At 45.7% G+C, this 16,747-nt stretch overlaps 1 protein-coding gene across 1 annotated transcript in view; it reads left to right on the top strand.

Annotated features, from left to right (window-relative positions):
- Positions 1–560: 560 nt before the first annotated feature.
- LOC142775169 (U-scoloptoxin(01)-Cw1a-like) overlaps positions 561–16,747 on the top strand; it is a 37,267-nt gene continuing 21,080 nt past the window's right edge. Inside the window, exon 1 of the mRNA XM_075876512.1 lies at positions 561–621. The gene's annotated coding sequence lies outside the window, so the exon portion shown is untranslated. The remainder of the gene's footprint in view (positions 622–16,747) is intronic.

Raw genomic sequence — 16,747 nt, 5'->3', positions numbered from 1 at the left:
CTTATTCATTTCCCTAAATGTTGGTAATACGAAATAATGGATTGCTGTTCTAACAAATTCATGGATAGCCCCTTGCACTGCGTCCTCCCCAAAATGTGTCACCATCATTGAAACTTCCTGGGACGCCTGAACAGACAACAGGCCGCCACGGAGCTACGAGTAACCAAGCAGGAAGGCACGTGAACATCTAGGGCACGTAGTCACATCGCCGTTTCCAATTCAAGACAACTTTGAGGATAAACATAATTAAGTGCGCTAAACAAAACGACTGAGTTGCGTAATCGGCGGACGGTGGTGTAGTCTATAAATAAATAAGTAAATAAATAAATAAATAAATTGCATTTGTTCGGCTGGGTCAGGTGCCCTTTCTGGTGGGACGGACTCTCAGTTCACGCCTAGTTACGGCTGCTGACGGAGGAGGTTGTTTGCAAAGAAGTGGCCTCCAAAAAAAAAGTGGGCGTTGTAAAGAGTGCCCGCGGCGTTCTTTCCATAGAATCAGTAGGATTGGTACTTTGCCAACGCGTATAAGAATACAGAAAAACTCTCGCGGGGTTTACAGAGTCAAGAGGAAGAAAGAAGCCACTGAAGCGTCCGGCCACTCCATCTTCTCTCGAAAATAATGTAAGTAGAGCGCCTTTGTAGTCTGCTTACCTTTTTTGTTCGTTTGTTATGCACAAAGCGTGCACGAAAAGAAATGTGTAGTCATACTTTATGTGAAACAAAGACGTAAAGAGACGAACTTTTTAGAGAATTTCTAGTTTTTCGACAGTGTGCGCACGAGACGGCGAACTCGGTGAAAACGTGCGTAAGGAGGAGATTACGGCGATGAGTCATGTTCTTAAACTTCTTCCTTATCACTGATTCATAGCCACCCTAGGAATCAGCAAAAGAAGCTGGAGGTTTTGCAATTTTCATTATGTTAGGAATTCGGACTAGTCTTATGTTACAGTATACAGCGTAACTGCGAAGGAGATATAAAATGTACAAGCGAAGCGCAGGTTCAGATAACTTCCTATAGAAAAGTAAATGTAATCAATATATAATTTAACATTAGTTATGGGGTAACAATTGTTGTGCCTGACAGAGTTGACATTGAAATAAAGTCATCTCACTTATAACATCGCAGTGCCGACAACCCTGTTGAAGGCATGATTATTGAAGTCAATGTGAAGCACATCTCACTATTTTTTCTCATGTGTATATTGGTATCCAGAGATGACGAGACTTTTCAGTGCTTTCAAAAGAGTAGCAGAAGTAGCCTAAATGGCATAAGGCCTGAACAGACCTGTGTTGAAGAAATTTATTTAGAACAACTTGAGGATAAACTCTTCTTATTTTTTGGTGCAACATCGTGGTGGAAGCAGACTTTAGGAACGCCAATCGTTACTGCAGGGGAAGCTCAGATGTTTGAAGTCAGAAAGTACCACGAGGTTATATTTCCTAGCAGAACTGTTATGCTTTCAATTGTGCGGTTACACGTTCACAAACACTATAATCACCATGAACGGCATCTACCTTTCTAGCGCGTGGAACGCAATAACTCGGCTGGCACTCGCTCACTTCATCCTCTTGATCATATTTTGTTCTGCTCCCCGAACATCTTCCCATGGTGCACGCTCTTTCACGACGCCGATTTGTCCGGCGTGTGATAGAGCGTGAAATTAAAACAAAAAAGGTGAAATTAAAACAACGAGAAATAGATAGATAGATAGATAGATAGATAGATAGATAGATAGATAGATAGATAGATAGATAGATAGATAGATAGATAGATAGATAGATAGATAGATAGATAGATAGATAGATAGATAGATAGATAGATAGATAGATAGATAGATAGATAGATAGATAGATAGATAGATAGATAGATAGATAGATAGATAGATAGATAGATAGATAGATAGATAGATAGATTTTGACCTGGATAGACATCCAGGTCGAACCAGTCCTGTACGGGTCCGTCGTCCACTGCTCCGGTGTACTTGAGGATGGGAAGGTCAGTCGATGGTTCCATCATGATGCGGGTAACTGCATACACCTGCGATCACCTCTTCTGTGGTCGATATTCAGTGTAGGCGTCTTGCTGGTGGCTTCGTGAAATGTGAGGCTGATGAGTGGGGCAGCCAGGTCTACTGTACTAGCGTCACACACACACACGCACACGCACGCATACACACACACAGACACACACAAACACACACACACATATATTTATATATATATATATATATATATATATATATATATATATATATATATATATATATATATATATATATATATATATATATATATATATTGATTGATTGATTGATATGTGGGGTTTAACGTCCCAAAACCACTATATGATTATGAGAGCCGCCGTAGTGGAGGGCTCCGGAAATTTAGATCACCTGGGGTTCTTTAACGTGCACCCAAATCTGAGTACACGGGCCTACAACATTTCCGCCTCCATCGGAAATGCAGCCGCCGCAGCCGGGATTTGAACCCGCGCCCTGCGGGTCAGCAGCCGAGTACCTTAGCCACTAGACCACCGCTGCGGGGCATATATATATATATATATATATATATATATATATATATATATATATATATATATATATATATATATATATATATATATATATATATATATATATATATATATATATTGTCCCGACGTCGAAACAGAGGTCTTGCGGCAGAAACTGAGACACCAGAAGCAGGTAGGTTCTTTTAATAGAACGCGCAAGAGAGTTCTTCTTTTTCATCCATTTCATAGTACTTCATGGCACATGCACAACTGTCATTGTCTTTCTTTTTGACAAGCACGTGACATTTGCCTCCCTCCGAAAGAGGCATCGTCCCGATGCGCAACCTAGGCGCTCTACCAGGCGTATGCAGTGGTCGCGTCAACTGGATAAATACGGTTTCATACGCACGACGTGTACGACTTCGGGTAAATGATTTTGACGCTTAGAACTACAGTCAGTGTCAGGAACAACTTCATAGTTCACGTCGTTCAAGCGTCGCGTGACGCTGTATGGGCCAAAGTATCGTCTTAGCAGTTTTTCCGACAGTCCACGTCGACGTATCGGAATCCAGACCCAGACCTTGTCGCCTGGTGTGTAGCTTATGAACTTGTGTCGGGGGTCGTACCGTTGTGCATCTTGATGCTGTTGATGACAGATGCGCACACGCGCGAGCTGTCTGGCTTCCTCGGCGCGCTGAGTGAACTCTTCGGCGTCCACATGGATGTCGTCACACTCATGCGGCAACATGGCGTCCAACGTTGTCGTGACTTCGCGACCATAGATCAGACTGAACGGCGTCATTCCAGTGGTTTCTTGTCGAGCGGTATTATAGGCAAAGGTCACGTACGGCAATATCTGATCCCAGTTTTTATGCTCTGTGTCAACGTACATGCTGATCATGTCTGTGAGGGTCCTATTGAGGCGCTCTGTCAGTCCGTTTGTCTGCGGATGGTAAGCCGTTGTTTTCCGGTGAGCTGTACCGCTGAGTCTGAGAACTGACTCCAAAAGTTCTGCGGTGAAGGCAGGTCCTCTGTCTGTGATCACTGCTGTCGGAGCGCCATGCCGAAGGACGATGTTTTCGATGAAGAACTGAGCGGCCTCTGCTGCTGTACCGCGCTGCATAGCTTTAGTCTCCGCATAACGGGAGAGGTAATCGGTGGCCACGATTATCCATCTGTTACCTGTTGTGGAAGTTGGAAAGGGGCCCAGGAAATCCATTCCAATCAGAGTGAACGGCTTCGCTGGTGCTAGGACTGGATGTAAGAGACCGGCTGGCTTGCTGGGAGGTGCTTTGCGTCTTTGGCAGTCGGTGCAAGTTCGCACGTGATGGTTAACATCAGCGGGTAACTTTGGCCAGTAGTACTTGCATCGCAGTCGGCACAATGTTCGGGTGTAGCCTAGATGACCAGAAGTTGCTTCATCATGGCACGCTTCCATAATTTCCTTTCGAAGAGAGGCAGGCACGACGAGCAAGTGCGGGTTGCCGGTTGGTGAGAAGTTTCTCTTATAGAGAACATCATTTCTCAAGCAAAAAGATGGCAGTCCTCTGGCAAATAACCGCGGCACGTCCTTACGTCGTCCTTCTAAATATTCAATGAGTGGTAACAGCTCGGGGTCACTGCGCTGCTCCTGTGCAATAGTGGCCGTGTTGACGACTCCCAAGAATGCCGCGTCGATGTTTTCGTCATCACGACCGACAGTCTCCACTGGCGACCGTGAGAGACAGTCGGCGTCGGTGTGCCGCTTCCCAGATTTATAGACGATGGTCATGTCGAACTCTTGAAGCCTTAGGCTCCAGCGCGCCAAACGGCCAGATGGATCTTTAAGGTTGGTGAGCCAGCATAACGAGTGATGGTCGCTAACAACCTTGAAGGAGCGGCCGTACAAATATGGACGAAATTTGATGACCGCCCACACCACGGCGAGACACTCCTTCTCGGTAGTCGAGTAGTTCTCCTCCGTGCGAGAGAGAGTTCTGCTGGCGTAGGCTATTACTCTTTCACAGCCGTCTTGCCACTGCACCAGAACGGCACCCAGACCTACATTGCTGGCGTCAGTGTGAAGTGCTGTAGGGGCTTCCTGGTCGAAGTGCGCGAGGACTGGAGGTGTTTGCAGGCGTTGTCGTAGTTCATTGAACGCCATTTGCTGTTGTTCACCCCAAAAGAAGGGGACGTCCTCACGTGTGAGTCGTGTCAATGGCGCCGCAATAGACGAAAAGTCCTCAATAAATCGCCGGTAATAGGCACACAACCCTAAAAAGCGTCTCACGGCCTTTTTGTCGCATGGTGCAGGAAATTGCGCTACGGCGTCTATTTTGGCCGGGTCAGGTCGAACACCCTCGTGACTGACGACGTGGCCTAGGAAGTTGAGTTCGTTAAAATCAAAATGACATTTTTCCGGTTTTAAAGTAAGGCCGGCCGAACGTATGGCTTGGAGGACGGTGAATAAACGGCTGAGATGTTCCTCGAATGTTGCTGAGAATACAATAACATCGTCGAGATAGACCAAGCATGTTTGCCACTTCAGGCCTGATAGTACGGTGTCCATGAGACGTTGAAAAGTGGCTGGCGCCGAGCACAACCCAAAAGGAAGCACCTTAAATTCGTAGAGGCCGTCGGGCGTCACGAAGGCCGTTTTTTCACGATCTCGCTCGTCGACTTCTATCTGCCAGTAGCCGCTTCGGAGGTCCATTGAAGAGAAATAGCGCGCATGACGCAGCCGATCGAGTGAATCGTCTATGCGGGGCAGTGGATAGACGTCTTTCTTCGTGACTTGGTTCAACTTGCGATAATCAATACAGAAACGCAAGCTGCCGTCTTTTTTCTTGACCAAAACCACGGGGGACGCCCAAGGACTTTTCGAAGGTTGTATGACGTCATCCGCGAGCATCTTGTGTACTTGCTTCTGAATCTCTTCGCGCTCTTTCGGAGACACACGGTAGGGGTTTTGCCGAATTGGTCGCGTGTTGTCTTCAGTAATGATGCGGTGCTTGGTCAATGGTGTTTGCTGTACCTTTGACGTACGCGAAAAGCAGTCTTCGAATTGGTGTATAAGTTCAAGCAGGCGCTTCCTATCAGAGGGCGGTAGCGTAGAGCAGATGTCCACCGACAAAGTTGTCGAGGCGGGGACAGCCGCGTCATCTGGTTGCAAGGTAAAACAATGCCCGGCTTGGTCTACATCGTCGTAGTAGGCAATTGCGGTACCCTTCTGGATTTGACGGCGCTCGTTGCTGAAGTTTGTGAGCAGCAATTCCGCCTGTCCACCAGTAAGCGCCAGGACGCCCCTCGCGATGGAAATGCCTTGCGTGAGCAAAAGAGTGACTATGTGCTCCGCTATCACATCTTTATAGCAAGGACACCCACTGGACACCGACACAAGGCAGCAGGATCTCGGTGGGAGTGTTACATCGTCGGCTATTCGCAAACGGCCGCGTGGTTCTTCACTGCTGTTGTCGGCATAAGGATGAGCGCAAAACGTCACCATACGTTGAGGAATGTTGATAACAGCGCCATGATCTTGAAGAAAATCCATGCCCAAAATTAACTCTTTACAGCAGTCTGGCAACAGGACAAAAGTGGCCACGAAGGTAGAATCTCCGATGCGAAGTCTAGTGGTGCATTTACCCGTGGGTGTCATCAGCTGACCACCAGCACTCCTTATGTGCGGCCCTGTCCACGGTGTCTTGACCTTCCTGAGGCGGTCGGCGAGCTCTTGTCGCATGATTGAGAAGTCGGCGCCAGTGTCGACCAGTGCTGTAACGTGATGTCCGTCAATGAGAACGCTCAGATCGGCACGTACAACTTCTTCAGCATTATTATTCGTCGTCGTATTCATCGTCGTTGTCATCATACCTTTTTGCGATGATTGGGGGAACTTTTCAGTGTGTCGACGATTGGCAACCTTGCCCCCCGAGGTCGCATCAGTTAGTTTCCCCGGCGCGGGCTAGGCGAACGGCCTCTGGTGACGTCCGCGTAGCTCTGAGGGAAGTCACGGTGACGCGCAGGTGATGGAGAGCGCCAGCGACGCGGTGGGGTTGCTTGAGCAGGCGATAGTTGATCGGCATCGTGGGCACGACGGTCTTCGGAGCGGGAAGAAGCGGGACGAGAAAAGTTCCCGAACCCAGAATCACCGTGACGGCAATAGCGGGCAATGTGACCGGGTTCTCCGCAGCGGTAGCAAATAGGTCGACGGTCGGCCATGCGCCACAAGTCAGTTCGGCGAACTGGTGGTCGTCTCGTAGAATCTCGTTGCCACCAAGGTACGGCAGTGGGTTGTGGCTGGAATGGCGTCGCCACAAATGTCGGTGGAGGACGACGGACTACATCAGCGTAGCTCGCTGGATGTGGCTCAGGATTTGGCGCGGGTGGTGTAATGGCTTGCCTCAACTCCTGGCGGACGATTTCGGCAACAGATGCGACTGGCGGTTGGGCAGGGGGAACGCAGAGGGCCCGAAGTTCCTCACGCAGTATTTCTCTAATCATTTGCCGCAGGGAACTTTCGCATACGGCAGTGTTCTGAGCTGCAGCACTTACTGCCGTGTGGTTCTGCAGGCGGTCAAAGTGTCGGCGTCGTTGTTGCAGCGCGCGCTCGATGACTGTCGCCTCTCTTACGAATTCATCTACAGTTGTAGGTGGATTTCTTACGAGGCCCGCAAACACTTGTTCCTTAACACCCTGCATCAGGTGACGCACCTTCTTCGCCTCGGGCATGTCAGGGTCAGCTCGTCGAAACAGACGGATCATACCCTCTGCGTACATGGCGGCTGTTTCATTAGGTTTTTGCACGCGTGCCTCAATCACTTGCTGTGCGCGATCCCGTCGGTCCGAGTTCAAAAATGTAGCGAGGAGCTTTCGACGGAAGTCTTCCCAAGATTGGAATGTAGCCTCGCGGTTCTCATACCACGTGCGAGCGCTATCTTCCAGTGCGAAATAGGCACGGCCAAGTTTGTGCTGTTCGCTCCAGTTGTTGGATACAGCGACCCGTTCGAACTGTTCGAGCCAGTCTTCGACATCCTCGTACTCTTCCCCACGGAAAACTTCAGGAACGCGAGGATGTTCAAGAGTTACCTGCGAGGGAAGAGTGGTCTGCGATGGCGGGATAACCGTGGATGTCGTAGGAGCTGCCATGCTGGAAAGAGGCGGAACAGGTGCGGACTCTGGACTTAGGCCTAGTAGGCGCCGACTGAATTGGTGCACTGGAGTCGTGACGAGGGGCTGAGTCTCTGGACTAGGTGAACGGGTCCGAGTAAGACTGTCCTGCATCAGGGTGTAGGCTCCAGCACCTCCACCAGTGTCCCGACGTCGAAACAGAGGTCTTGCGGCAGAAACTGAGACACCAGAAGCAGGTAGGTTCTTTTAATAGAACGCGCAAGAGAGTTCTTCTTTTTCATCCATTTCATAGTACTTCATGGCACATGCACAACTGTCATTGTCTTTCTTTTTGACAAGCACGTGACAATATAAATAAATAAATATATATATATATATATATATATAGTGTCGAATGTCAAATTTGCGTTTGTAAAAACGTCGTCCTGCACGCGCCATGATCACAGGTTCACCCTAAATAAAGTTTTCATAGTACTAGGCGCTATTTTTATTAGTAACATGTTCGTTTAATTGTTTTTTTATTTATTTATTTATTTATTTATTTATTTACTTATAAGGTTATGGGTGCCCGTACAGGTTCATTCTTTATACTGGCTTCTCTCATCTTTTTTCTCTCCTTTCTTTCTTCCCTCTGCATGGTAACAAATTGGGTGCAACCTGGTTATGCTCCTTGACTTTTCTTTGCTTTTGTTTCTCCTACCCCTGTTGCTTACGCCAATGTTGAAATGGTTTATTATTTAGTCTCTTCGGAGAACAAAGGCGTTTGCAGAGTGGATTTCGACTGACGATGCTGATTTGATAAATACACAAAGAATGTGTTTTGTGTATACGGCGCTTCGAGTCTAATACTATCATGGAAGATGAAAAATTGCGGGAACATTTAGTACCAATAAGAAAGGCTGCGGGACAGGAAAAAAATAATTCCTAATTTATCTCACCTGTTTGCTCACGCCTTCATGTTTGAACTAGTATCCACATACTGGAAAAATGGGTCCAACAAGAGCCAGAGGCATCTACAATGCCAAAAAATTGCACAACAGATTCTGCGCCATTAATAATGTCTGAAGCAGAATGCAGCCGCCTATACTACAATACAAGGCAAATGACAGATTGATTGAAGGGTCCTCTTGCTCGTTTAAAAAACGAAAGCGGCATTGTCCATGATGACGGCCATTGCACCCAATCGAGGTTAGCAGAAATATTGGATCGTCGTTGAGCTATTCTGAACGACTAAGCCCCAAAACGCGTTTCTTTTTTTTTCGCACCTCAATTAAAGACTCACTTTTCTTTTCAAAACTGTGCTTCTGTTTGTTTCCGCTCATTGATAACTCTACTCATAGCCATTTTAAAAGGGCCACACAACACCACCTTTTTCCGTATGCCTTTATTTTTTTTCAACGCGATAGCCTTAGAGCTTGCTTCGTGGAAATTTCGGCATTGGTATTGGCGTTGATGTCATTGACTGTGAGCAAAAAATCATCATGTTGCACGAGACCAAAAAATAAAGATGCAAATAAAATGACGACTGAGATAGTGTCTTGCAGTTTAATCAATAGCTCATGAACAGTGAACATGTGCCTGTCGTGCAGGTCTTGATACAACCGAAACCTGTTATCGTGCATTCCCCTTCGTCAATATCATTCACTAATATTCGGAATGAAGCCTAATTGTGCTGAAGCCTCAAGTTCCCCTGAAGACAATGATTTCAATATCATCGCTTTCACCGAAACATCGCTACACCCTGACTCCAACACGTATATAATAATTACAGGCGTGCACTCCAAGGCAAAGGGTGTTAGAAGGGTGTGTAGTTCGTCCTTTTGGGCACTAATGGAGCTGCCACAATCATTATTTCTTTTAAGGACTAACGGCACCGGATCTAACAGCTAGTCCCCACAGACGAGCTTAATGGACTAACATTTATTTCTCACATTTACAGCTTAATGAGTAACCGTTTGTCCCACAATTCTCCTCAAAGGACTAACATTTAGACCTCACATTTGCACCTCATAGGGCAACTGTTAATCGCCACATTTACTCCTTACTGGGCAACCGTTAGTCCTCGTAGTTGCACCTTGCCGGACGAACGGTTGATTCATTCAAGTACACCAATCGGATGAATTTTTGTCCCCAGTTAAAACATTGTTTTTTGTTTATTTTCCACCAGGCCTGGTACTTTTTTTCGCCTGTTTTTCTGCGCACTGGGCGACAACTTCCGCAGAAAAGAACACGCGAAAAAGTCGTTAGCCGCTTTTGTGTAACTGCTTTCACAGTCATGGCAACAGCAAAAGACAAAAGTGAGACATCGAAATCTTTTATTTTTCTACATACACATGAAGTTTCCCCATTCTTTTAAGTGAATTCATGGTGAAGTGCACAAGTCCAGTCTCGTTGTCAAATCTTGTTCACTCCTTGGGGAGCTCCTCCGACTGAAGAAATAGATGACAGGCATTGCAGACGCCAGCGCACGCAGCCTTCTGCCTGTTGTGTTTTCACGGCTGTACGTACAATAAGATAATAAAAATAGTTAGACACATGTGACAGAAGATGAAGATGCACGCATATGACAAGTACGTGCACGTTAATATAAAAACAAGCGTTAAGATACGACACACAAATAACTTTACCTTCACATCTCGCACAGCCCCTCTGACGATGCTCTGGTGAAACAGATGGATGACAGGCATCGTAGACGCCAGCGCACACAGTCTTCAGCATGGTGTATTACCACGGCTGCACAATAGGTATGTAAAATAGTGAGTCACACGTGACAGAGGATGAATACAAATGCATATGAGAAATACGTGCAAAAATGAAATGAACACATACGTGTGATATGACATGCTGAAAATTTCACCATGATGTCACACATAGTCAAAGACTCATTTCGATTCCCGTAGCGCAACAGCTTAGCAGCGGCGGCCACAGCCAAACCTCCGCGGACCACCGTGCTGCTAACAAGTCAGCGTGTCCTAAGGGACCTACGTCGTTCAGCTCGAGCAAGCGAACGCGAGACTAAACACCATGCTGCACGCGGAGTGTCTGCCACCAGTGAACTTCGAACAGGAGAGCGAGCGTACGCTTGGCCGGCGCCACAAACAGCGCCGAGCTGGTTTGGAGCTATAGCACCGAAGAAATCGACGGTAATGCAGCCCTTTTCCACAAACTCGAGTGAGTGCAGCACGCAGACGCGAGTCTGCCGCCGCGGCCAACGGATGGCGCCGAGCTGCTTGCGACCGACTGACAGAAAAGCCAACTGTAATGGCGACCAATTTTCAGTGAGTTTCGACGCTAGCGAAAGCCCCGCCAGCCCGTGCTGGTGCACTTACAGCGCGCGACATACTACAACGAAGCCCTTTACGAGCGCGGAGCTCACCGTGGCGGCGAAGACAGGCGAGCACTTAATGAGCGAGCGTACGGGAGGCCGATGACAATGGCAGCCAATTTCCAGGCAGTCGCAAAGCACAGGCGAACTGCAAACCCCCAGCTGACCTTCGCGATGCATTTCGTGCGTGCGATATACAACACGATCGAGCCCGTTACCGGCAAGCGCGGTCCGTATCGCACACGCGACAAGTAGAGTAGAATAAAGAATTAAAACCTACTTGCCTTAGAATCCAGCGCTGATTTCTGCCCGGAGTTGGACTGAAGTAAATATCCGATAGGCGAGCTGTTTTCTCGGCCGCTATATTCGCCTTCCCAGCTGTTGCTCTCGTGTGTTGGTCGTGACTATCTTGAAGCCAGAGATATACAGCGTGGCGTGGTGACGTGTCGAGACTTCGTCCAGACTTCATGGGTGCAGCGAAACGCAAAATCAGCAGCCCACGCTCATCCAAGCGTACACACAAGCACCACGTCTTAATTCCTTGATCGTCTAATCCAGGCGGCCGTGGTCGAGCACTTCGAGCCGACGCAACGTGAACCGTCGCCAGCGAAATATGGGAAAGACTGAGCCAGCAGAGGAGAAGGACGGCTAGTGACCTGCAGGCAACGCTTTTCGCGCTGCCTGCAGTCCCCGGGTGGTTCGTCCCTTTGGAGTGTGTTTGGAGACTGAGTGGTTTCGCACGGTACGCTTGCCTCTGTGGTTGCTCCTCAAAGGTCCGTTCATCGCGCGCGCCTATTGGGCTTCGTTACTCCTTTTTCGGGTAATTTTGCCTTAGAGTGTAATCGCACTCATAGGCGAGGGGGGGTGCTGTGCGTGGCATTAAAATATCTCCAACATTATTTGCTATTAATATGGATTCTGATCTGGAAATTATACGGACGGCTTGCATTCCATCTTCTACCAACCTACTGATCGGCAACTGTTACCAAGCACCAGACTCCAATCACCCCTTCTCGGACAAGCCGCGTGAAAGCATGACTTCAGCTACTTTCACGTCTACGGCAACACTAATGCTTTTAACTATTCATCTCTCCCGCTTGCCATAGAACGTGAAACAATCTTCCGAATGGGATCATCCTTCAGCATATTCACAAAATATTTCATGGGTATCTCATCATCCATTTCTCTGATAAATTTTAGCTGGTTCACTTTTTGCATTTTTCTTGCCAACCCATTTTTATTTTAATTATTTAGTAAAGTAATACTTTGGTTTTTCAGATTTGTCGTACTAGAAATTGGGTAACACAAATGTATTCACACGTATAAACTAACGCCTGCAGTTCGAGAACAATTATGCCTTGAAGAAACACCTGATGACCTTAGATACCATAGCGAACATCGGAACTATCTCACAGCCAACGTATACCTCAAGAAAAGCGGGAAAGGTATGATCGAGAATGTGGTCAGGCGAAGAGTTACAATCTCTTCAATGTGATTCACGGCACTCTCATAATAAATATTTACAGAAGTAGAAAAAAAATAAGGATTAACGGAGAATGTCTTTGTTAGATGAATTTAGCGGACGATATTGAACTTTTCAGCTCTGATGGCGATGGTTCAAGAAAAAAATCTGGAAATTTTAAAGAAAGAAGCGTTAAAGTAAGAATAAAGAGCATACCGACGAAAGCAAAGCTAATGTGAAGCCGCCCAGAAAAAAAGGAGAGATTGAGAGGAACAACCAGAATATAAAAGTATGTATACATGTTTCGGCTTACAAAGATAAGAGATACCCCTGCCACCCCAAATTATCACTTTCATCAAAAAATAAGGTTTTGTTGGATCACAAACGTTAGTGATTTGCAACACTTGCCTGCTAATGTAATCACCGCTGTGCTTTAGGAAGAAATTGAAAATGTTTTTCAGTGATAACTCATTACCAAAAAACATCAATTAACTACTGCACATGACCTGGCAAGTGTTACCACAAGGTCTCAATCTCAACATTCAAACAAGGTAGGCACGCACGCATGCATTGCTGATCTAAGGGTAATATTGAAACGTAATAGAATCGTGTATAAAAACCTCTCACGTGAGCCCGTTTGCTCGGTAAGAATACAAGCCAATAAGACACTTGAGTGGACCAAAGAAACAAATTACACAAAAAAATGGTCAATCGCCAATATGCAATAAGACCATAGCACAAATCTGATGAGATGTTGAGTAGACAACACATGGTTTTATGTGAAACGAGCAAGTCTAATATGGTAGCACTGGGCTACTGACTGCTCGATGCGGTGATTTGTGCCGAAAAGAGTGCCGGACTCCTGCCGCGTATCCGTCGTGCTGGTGGTGGTGCTCGTTAGAAGAGGAAGAAGGCACCTAATTTCTGCAGCCCAGTAGGGCGCACGGCGCAACCGTCTCGCACGAGATTTTGACTTTCCTCCACTCATCTCCACCCACCAGCACAATACCTGCTCTCGCATTAACGATCATCTTTGCGTCGAGCCGGCTACAGAGGTGAGAGGGGGGATGAGGTGTATTTTGAAGAAGACAGAAAAATGGCCCTTCTCTCATGTTGGGAGCTCGGCTCAGCCTCCGACAGTGATGTGCCTATCCCCTCTCCCATCTCTGGGCACGCAGAGTGAGAAAGGCGTTCGTCGAATTTTCAGTGCGCGGACGAGGCCCCACGACAACTACGCGTCCTCGGCAGTTCTCCTACCTCGCAGTGAATTCTTGCTCATGTTGAACAAGATAGCGAAAGACTTCTATTTGTCAAGATGGCATTCCCCCTCCTACACACTGGTTTCTGTAAAGCATGGGCAGCAGACTACCACAGCCCGTGCTTATTTATTTATTTATTTATTTATTTATTTATTTATTTATTTATTTATTTATTTATTTGAATACCCTAAAGGCCTCGAGAGGCATTACATAGGGGGGGATACTGTTAAAAACAAGGTATACGTCAATTCATATAAAAGGACCGCACACAGCGATCAGACATAACTAGGTAAAAGGTACATTTTACGACAAGGATGTAACACATGGCTCATTTCACATCTCCAGTACATTTCAATTCCAGGAATCCGCATGGCACTAGTTCTTCATCGTTTCGCTGGTACAGAAGATATAACAACAGGGTAAGATATAGTAGCAGTAAATATATTACACATCAAGAAATGTACGCAGCACTGATTGGAATGCAGACGGATCATTTATCATCACAATCTCGCTGGGAAGCTCGTTCCACTCGGTTACAGATAACACAAAAGGGGAATTTTGGTACTTTTTGGTCCTTGCAAATATGGACGACACTTTACGAGCACGGTCAGTGCGATTGGACACATAATGGGCCGGAAAAATATGAGCGCATGAAAAAGATGTAATACCATGATACAGAGAGTGAAAAAAGGTCAAGCGGAAAAATTTCCGACGAGTGCTAAGTTCTGGAAGATTAAGAATCTGTTTTAATGCTGAGACACTTTGGTATGGCGAGTACGAGTGCAAAATGAAGCGGGCAGCCTTGTTTTGAATAGATTCAATACAGTCGGACAGTATAGCTGTGTGAGGGTTCCAAATAATTGAAGCATAATCGAGGGTTGCTCGGATGAGGGAAGTGTAAGCGCGAAGTCTAGTTTCATGGTTTCGGAGATATAAACGGCGCTTAAGAAAGCCAAGTTTTTTTAGTGCCTTGTTTGTTACGTGTTCAATATGCATGGCCCAGTTTAAATCAGGAGTAAATATCACGCCAAGATACTTGAAAGAAAAGGTTCGTTTAATAGCCAAACTGCATAACATGTATCGATTTAATGGAGTATTTGGATTCGAAGAAAATGACATGACCTTTGTTTTATCTGTATTAATTTCCATTTCCCACGTGTGGCACCATTTAGCCAGGGTATTTAGATCGCTTTGCAAAATAGCTACGTCATCAGTGCATGTGATCTGTCTATAAATTATACAGTCATCGGCAAACAGTCAAATTGTCGAAGTTATATTGTTCGCAATGTCATTAATATATATCAGGAATAATAAAGGCCCTAAAACTGATTCCTGAGGTACTCCTGACCTAACGACACAGGAACTGGAGAGATTATTATTTATATTTACTTTTTGAGAGCGACCAGATAGAAATTCCTGAATCCAGCGGGTAGTTTTTATGTCTAACTTTAGGCAGTTTATTTTTTGGATGAGCCGTATGTGGGGAACACGGTCTAAGGCTTTAGAAAAGTCGATAAATACAGCATCTGTGTAAACCGATTTGTGCAAAGAGTCATATAAATCCGTAGATAATTCAAATAACTGTGTCTGGCAAGACCGCTTGTACCTGAACCCATGTTTATTTTTGAATAACACTTTATTAGTATTAAGATGTCTCATTATGTGGGAGTAAATTATATGTTCGAGGAGTTTACAACAAACTGATGTGAGTGAAATCGGGCGGTAGTTTTTTGGACTTGAGGGATCACCAGATTTATGAATGGGTTTAACGTGACCAGATTTCCAATCGTCAGGGACGCACCCAGAATCACGCGATTGCTGAAAAATTAAGGACAATAAAAATGATGATACGTGACCAGTTAATTTCAGTAGTTTTGAGCTGATGCCGTCAGGTCCAGGGCTGGACCGAAGCGGAAGTCTAGCAATTGCACGTGATACACCTACTTCCGTTACGATAATGGGCTCGCTTGGGCAGTAATTGGAGTAGGAGTGACGGAACAGGACTCGTCAAGAGGTGGTTCGTCTGCAAAAACTTCGCTAAAGACATTGTTTAAAACCTCAGCACATTCAGAGGTGGGTACAATCGACCCATTTGCGTCTTTTAATGTTATTATAGTGTCCGTATCTTTATGGTTAAGAACTCGCCAAAACTTTTTCGGATCAGATTTTAACAGATTCGGCAGCGTATCATTGAAATAATAATCCTTGGCTTCTTTAATAGCTTTTTCTGACTTCCGAGCTAGTTCTTTATACCTATTCCAAGTGCGGTGACTGTTGATTTGCGATGCCTTTTTGTACGCTCTTTTCTTTTTGTTTAGGCAACGTTTAACCTTCTTTGAAAACCAGGGAGCACTTGTTTGTGATGTGAAAGAAACCACAGGAATGCACGTATTTTCAATTTTTTTAAAGAAGTCACGATATATTATCCAGTTTTCATTTGTTGAATGATTGCTAAATTCGTTCAGAAAAGAACACAAAAACTCGGTTAACATGCAATTAATTTTTTCAATATCTGCTTTTTTGTAATTTAGTATGCGTTTAGGCATTATTTTCTTGTTAAGGAGAGGCAGAGGGTGGGAACAGTGTACTACTCTGTGGTCACTAATTTCATCAAGGACTTGGACTACAACGTCTGTCGGATTGTTTGTAAAAATTAAGTCGTGAATGTGATGGCCGCGCGTCGGTGCAGTTACCATTTGAGTTAGCTGAAATAGTTTTAAGGTACGAAGGAAGCGAGATATTTCAAGTCCGACAGATATTGATGGCGATGATGGTGTGACCAAGTTAATTGAGGGGTAATTGAAGGAAATTTGTTAAAAATTAATTCTAGTACATGGGTTAAGCGATCAACAAAATCTGGTTTGCTGTAAGGCGGCCGATAGCAGACCCCGATAACACAAGTGCAGCCTTCAAATTGGGTTTTTACGCAGAGTAGCTCGAGAGTGGTATCAATAGTAACAAGGGAGGGTTGATAAGAGTTTCTACAGCTATTAAGACGCCACCGCCCCGAGACAAAGTTCTATCTTTTCGGAAGACCGTGAAATAATCTGGAAGTGATAGTTCACAATTGCGTATGTCTT

This window comes from Rhipicephalus microplus, chromosome X, assembly GCF_043290135.1.
Source record: "Rhipicephalus microplus isolate Deutch F79 chromosome X, USDA_Rmic, whole genome shotgun sequence".
NCBI classification, from domain to species: Eukaryota; Metazoa; Arthropoda; class Arachnida; order Ixodida; family Ixodidae; genus Rhipicephalus; species Rhipicephalus microplus.
Note: the sequence above shows the minus strand (reverse complement) of the source record. Positions and strands in the feature narration are given on the sequence as shown.